Here is a 7,178-nt window from a genome sequence, read left to right on the forward strand (position 1 = left end):
AACATCACAGCAAGGACAATCTCACCCCAACTTTATATCTCAGCACCCGCATGTCATGGATAGCACAGAACAGTCAGAGTTTGACACCGAGTCCTGGGCAGCAGGCAAGTAGCACTATGGTATCTCTTGGGGAAGCCTTCCCCTCAGAAGTGGAGTTCCACAGATGTAGAACCCAGCAATGTCTGGACACCTAGCTGGGCTCTGTCTCTGTGGAGCATGAGGGTCAGGAATTGTAAATCAGCATAGCTCCATTTCCTCCAGTAAGAGCTATGTTGATTTACACCAGCTGAGGATCTGGCCATCTGTAATTTTAAGGTGACAAACTCTTTCTCAAGGATCTGAATCTTCATGACCATGCACCATGTGTAATCATTCACACCAGCTTGAACTTGGAGTAAAGCGCCATCATTTGGATCTGGTAGCAATTTACACCCACTTTGCACTGATGTAAATGACTGCACAAGGTCAGAGCAGAGCAACGGAGAATCAGGTTCTAATTTTTCATCAGTATTATTTGATGTGGCTGGAATGGAATGCCTGACAGCGAAGGAGATTCTAGCTTAGAACAGAAACATGAATAGCTGCAAAGTGGCCACCAGAACACTCAAAAAATCATCTAATTTTTAATTACATTAAACCAGGGGGAACAAAATAACTCAGATGTGAACAATACATGGACATGTTTTTGGCTTTGCTTTTCATTTTTGCTTCCATGGGAACACCACTGCCGTCACCCTTCTAATCCTCTAAAGTCAACAATATTGAGAGACACAATATGGAAGAATGCAAATTAGAAAGGTTAATGGATGCTGGATGGTGAAGCACAGACACTGATGTTTTAAGGCTTGTTCCAAGTGCTCAAGACAGTTTCACTCCCATTACAAGATTTTGCCAATCATTTAAAAAATGCCCAGAAGCAAAGATGCTTTTCTATGAGTACAGAAAAAAAGAGCAGCTAAAGAATATCATGCAAAGTATAGCCCTTTACACATCTAGAAAACTTAATGTTACTGCGATATTGATTAAAGATTTGAAGGATGACGTAACACCCCACTCTATCCGTTACACAGTATAGATTAAAAGGTATTGTCAATTGTTTGACTACTCTCATAGTTCATTCTTAAAATGTTCAAGAGATCAAATAACTGAACTTAATCAAATTTATTATCTAAAGACAAAGCAGTACAACAGTGAAAAGGAAATGTATATACCCTTCTTCTGGGAAGCAATTCTTATCCCACAGCATGTTCGCCTGCGGAAGTGAAGAAACAGATTGATAGAGCCAGCAAATCAGCAGCACTGCTATGGGTACCCGCATGGCCCCACAGTATGCCAACATTTTCATGGCTGACTTAGAACAACGCTTCCTCAGCTCTCGTCCCCAAATGCCCCTACTCTACTTGCGCTATATTGATGACATCTTCATCATCTGGACCCATGGAAAAGAAGCCCTTGAGGAATTCCACCAATATTTCAACAATTTCCATCCCACCATCAACCTCAGCCTGGTCTAGTCCACACAAGAGATCCACTTCCTGGACACTACAGTGCTAATAAACGATGGTCACATAAACACCACCCTATACCGGAAACCTACTGACCACTATTCCTACCTACATGCCTCCAGCTTTCACCCTGACCACACCACATGATCCATTGTCTACAGCCAAGCTCTGCGATACAACCGCATTTGCTCCAACCCCTCAGACAGAGACAAACACCTACAAGATCTCTATCAAGCATTCTTACAACTACAGTACCCACCTGCGGAAGTGAAGAAACAGATTGATAGAGCCAGAAGAGTTCCCAGAAGTCACCTACTACAGGACAGGCCTAACAAAGAAAATAACAGAACACCACTAGCCGTCACCTTCAGCCCCCAACTAAAACCCCTCCAACGCACTATTAAGGATCTACAACCTATCCTGAAGGATGACCCAACACTAACAAATCTTGGGAAACAGGCCAGTCCTTGCCTACAGACAGCCCCCCAACCTGAAGCAAATACTCACCAGCAACCACATACCACACAACAGAACCACTAACCCAGGAACCTATCCTTGCGACAAAGCCCGTTGCCAACTGTGCCCACATATCTATTCAGGGGACACCATCACAGGGCCTAACAACATCAGCCACACTATCAGAGGCTCGTTCACCTGCACATCTACCAATGTGATATATGTTATCATGTGCCAGCAATGCCCCTCTGCCATGTATATTGGTCAAACTGGACAGTCTCTACGTAAAAGAATAAATGGACACAAATCAGATGTCAAGAATTATAACATTCATAAACCAGTCGCAGAACACTTCAATCTCTCTGGTCACGTGATTACAGACATGAAAGTTGCGATATTACAACAGAAAAACTTCAAAACCAGACTCCAGCGAGAGACTGTTGAATTGGAATTCATTTCCAAATTGGATACAATTAACTTAGGCTTGAATAGAGACTGGGAGTGGCTAAGTCATTATGCAAGGTAACCTATTTCCCCTTGTTTTTTCCTATTCCCCCTCCCCCCCGATTCCTCAGACATTCTTGTTAAACCCTGGATTTGTGCTGGAAATGGACCACCTTGATTATCATACACATTGTAAGGAGAGTGATCACTTTAGATAAGCTATTACCAACAGGAGAGTGGGTTTGTGGGGGGGTTGTGGGGGGGAGAAAACCTGGATTTGTGCTGGAAATGGCCCAACTTGATTATCATACACATTGTAAGGAGAGTGATCACTTTCGATAAGCTATTACCAGCAGGAGAGTGGGGTGGGGGGAGAGAAAACCTTCTGTAGTGGTAAACACCCATTTTTTCATGGTTTGTATGTATAAGAACATCTTCTGTATTTTCCACAGTATGCATCCGATGAAGTGAGCTGTAGCTCACGAAAGCTTATGCTCAAATAAATTGGTTAGTCTCTAAGGTGCCACAAGTACTCCTTTTCTTTTTGCAAATACAGACTAACACGGCTGTTACTCTGAAACCTTACACAGAAGGTGTGCTTCAAAGATAACATGTTTCAGCTCGTAGTATTTTAGAATGATTTTAAAAGTTATAAAGTTCTTCACACATTAAAATCCAACCCACCAGTTTGCCAGAGTTCCTTAACTTGTTTTGTTCTCTACTTTTCTTCTCTCTCTGTTTTGGATACTACATTCCAAACCAGCTGAGCATAGAGGTACATCCCAAACTATTGAAGGATGCACCATTCATGTATCTTGACTTTGACAGGCTTCCTATTTTCTAATGCCAAAGATGAATTCAGCTTTGCAAAGTGTTGCGGGATGCTTGACATGAGTGCACAGAATTGTGAGGAAAACCACAAAACTTCCCAACACATTTATATATATTAATACCATGAACAAAAGGTAGAAACCAGGTCAAATTACAAAGGATGAATATAAACAAATAACACAAGTATGTAAGGACAAAATTAGAAAGGTCAAGGCACAAAACAAGATTAAAATAGTTAGCAACCATAAAGGGTAACAAGAAAACACTCTACAAGTACATTAGAAGCAAGAGGAAGACAAAGGACAGGGTAAGTCTGTTACTCATTGAGGCGGGAAAAACAATAACAGAAAATGTGGAAGTGGTGAAAGTGCTAAATGATTTTTTGTTTTTGTTTTTCACCAAGAAGTTTAGTAGCCATTTGATGTTTAACATAGTGAATTCCAGTGAAAATGAGATCAGATGCTAAAATAGGGAAAGAACAAGTTAAAAATGACTCAAACAAGTTAGATGTCTTCAAGTCACTAGGGCCTAAAAAAATATGTCCTAGAATACCCAAGGACCTGACTGAGGAGATATCTGAACCATTACTGTTTATCTTAAACCATTAGAGATTGTCTTTGAAAAGTCATGAAAAAATTGAGCGATTCCAGAGGAGTGGAAAAGGGGCAAATATAGTGCCAATCCATTAAAATTGGAATAAGGACAACTCAGGGAATTATAGACAAGTCAAATTATCTTCAGCACCCAGAAAGATAAAGGAGCACATAATTAAGCAATCAATTTGCAGACACCTAGAAGATAATAAGGTGATAAGTAACAGTCAGCATGGATTTGTCAAGAACAAATCATGTCAAACCAATCTGATAGCTTTCCTTGACAGGGTAACAAAGCTTGTGGATGGGGGAAGCGGTAGATATGGTATATCTTGACTTTAGTAAGGCTTTTGATATTGTCTCACATGACCTTCTCATAAACAAACTAGATAATATAACCTAGATGGAACTCCTATAAGGTGGGTGCATAACTGGTTGGAAAACCATTCCCAGAGAGTAGTTATCGGTGGCTCAGTCATGCTGAAAGGGCATATTAATTAGGTTCCCGCAAGGATCAGTTCTGGGTTTGGTTCTGTTCAGTATCTTTATTGATGATTTAGATAATGGCAAAATAATACACTTATAAAGTTTGCAGATGATACCAAGCTGGGAGGGGTTCCATGTGCTTTGAAGAATAGGATTAAAATTCAAAATGATCTGGACAAACTAGAGAAATGGTCAGAAATAAATAGGATGAAATTCAGTGCATAGTACTCCACTTAGGAAGGAACAATCAGTTGCACACACATAAAATGGAAAATGATTGCCTAGGAAGGAGTACTGCAGGGAGGGATCTGGGGTCATAGTGGATCACAACCTAAATATAAGTGAACAGTGTAACACTTTGCAGAAAAAGCAAACATCATTCTGGGATGTATTAGCAGGAATGTTGTAAGCAAGGTACAAGAAATCATTCTTCCGCTCTACTCTGATTAGGCCTCAAATGGAGGTGTCCAGTTCTGGGCACCACATTTCAGGAAAGATGTGGACAAATTGGAGAAAGTGCAGAGAAAAGCAACAAAAATTATTAAAGGTCTGGGAAAAAAATCACCTATGAGGGAAGATTGAAAACATTGGGTTTGTTTAGTCTGGAGAAGAGAAGACAGAGGGGACATAATTTTCAAGTACATAAAAGGTTGTTACAAGGAGGAGGGAAAAAATGTTCTCCTTAACCTCTGAGGATAGGACAAGAAGCAATGGGCTTAAATTGCAGCAATTTAGTTGGACATTAGGAAAAACTTCCTAACTGTCAGGGTGGTGAAGCACTGGAATAAATTCCCTAGGGAGGTTGTGGAATTTCTGTCATTGGAGATTTTTAAGAGCAGGTTAGACAAACACCTTTCAGGGATGGTCTAGATAATACTTAGTCCCACCATGAGTGCAGGGGACTGAATCAGATGACCTCCCAAGTTCCCTTCCAGTCCTATGATTCTGTGATACTACCCATTAATATGGTGTACATGAGAGGTTCTGAACCAGGAGTCTGTGACTCTCTGGGGGGCAATAAGCAGGTTTCAGAGGATCTGCCAAAATAAACCGGGCTTCAGTCCTGGGTGGTGGGGCTCAGGCTTTGGCTTCAGCCCCAGGTAGCAGGGCCCAGGCTTTGGGGCTTGGGCTTCAGCCCTGGGCAGTGGGGCTCAGGATTCAGCTTTCAGGTTTTTATTTTTGTACTTATATTCTCCTAATAACCAACAGTACACCAGGGGTTCTCAACCTTTTTCTTTCTGAGGACCCCACAACATGCTATAAAAACTCCACGGCCCACCTGTGCCACAACTGTTTGTCTGCCTATCCAGTAGATTAAAAGCTGTATTAAATTGATAGTTATACAGTTAAACACACACAGATATAATATAAGAAAAAAAATAATGTAGGTACAAAAGCAAACAACTGAATATTATTTTTTTTTACTTTCTCAGTGTGAAACTTGTTGCTGGTGCTGACCCACAGGCTGGGTGGCCCATCGAGGTGAGTCAGGGATGGAGGTGCTGCTCCTTCCCTGAGCCCTGCTGCCTGGGTCTGAAGCCGAAGCCCAAGCCCCACTGCCTGGGCTGAAGCCCGGTTTATTTTAGCGGACCACCCCCGAAACCTGCTTGTGGCACCCCCAGGGTGCCTCGGCTCCCCAGTTGAGAACTGCTGTACTACACCTAATACATATATATTGACTAACACCAGGAAAACTGGAATTTAGCACCTTGGATGGTGGGGCGAAGAGACTCACAAGGTGCATCACCTAGTGGCACCATTGCAGCATTTAGTCCTTTGTAGTCCTGCTGAGCATGTCCGCTGGTAGTCCCTCTTGCCTTGTGACTCAGCCCTCTGGCCAGATCACTTTTTGGTATTACCGCTTTTAGGGTAAACCAGGATTTTTACCTGAAATCCCAGGTCCAATAGTCTTTCTTGCCCCTTGCATCTGAAGTCTTCTGGCTAGTCATCCCAATGAGGCTCTAGGGGAACCCAGTCTCGCCCCCTCCCCTGGGTTCCAACCCAGGAACCCTTGTACCAACTCACTAAGACCTGTCTGGCCATACCTCTTGCTTCTTCCCTAGGCTACTTCCTACAATGCACCCACCTTCTCTTCTGGGGGTTCATATTCTCAGCAGGAGTCTGCCTAGGGGCCTAGCCCCAAGTCTGATTCTTTAAGGTAGCAAAGGAAAAGGAAGCTAAATTAACAGAAATAAGGAGCAGCTCCTGCTGCTCTGTCCTACCCAGATCCTCCAGCTGGCCGTCCTATCATCCTCACAGGCCATTCAAGGGAGCCTGGCTCTCTGCTGTGCTCCTCTCTGTGAGCTAAGGGTGAGAGGTCTGTCCACCTCTCCAGGCTGAGCACTTCCGAGCTGAGTTTGGAAGGCTCCTCCTCCAAGACTGGCATGCCTTGTGGGTGGGGCTGCATGAGCCCAGTGCCGCTCTTCAGTCTCTTTTTGCCTGGTGCGGGGTTTATACATTTCATCACAGATGACAATATAGCTCTAGGAAGATGGCAGCCTTGCTATTAGTGATGGTGGGGAATTTTCTGTTGAAAAGTATTGGCAACAGAAAATGGAATTTCTGTGAAATTAAAATTGTCTGTGGGAAAATTTAGATTTTTGCTGAATTTCTTCAATTTTCTGTCAGGAAAATCTAAGTGAAATAGTCTGATTTGGGTTGGGTTAGCTTGAGTCAAGATTCTTTGGTTTGTCAGATTGAATCAAAACATTTTGTTTAGGATCATTTTGACATTAATCTGTGTCTGTCAGAGTGTCCACCTGGTGTGGTGCCTCAGTGACATTGTAGATCTGATGCCTGATGCCTCTGCTCTTCTCTACGGTGCTGGGCTCCATGCCTCGACTATGTCTCCCATGCTGCACTA

The sequence above is a fragment of the Lepidochelys olivacea genome, assembly GCF_965140295.1.
Source record: "Lepidochelys olivacea isolate rLepOli2 genome assembly, chromosome: 2".
Lineage (NCBI taxonomy): Eukaryota > Metazoa > Chordata > Testudines > Cheloniidae > Lepidochelys > Lepidochelys olivacea.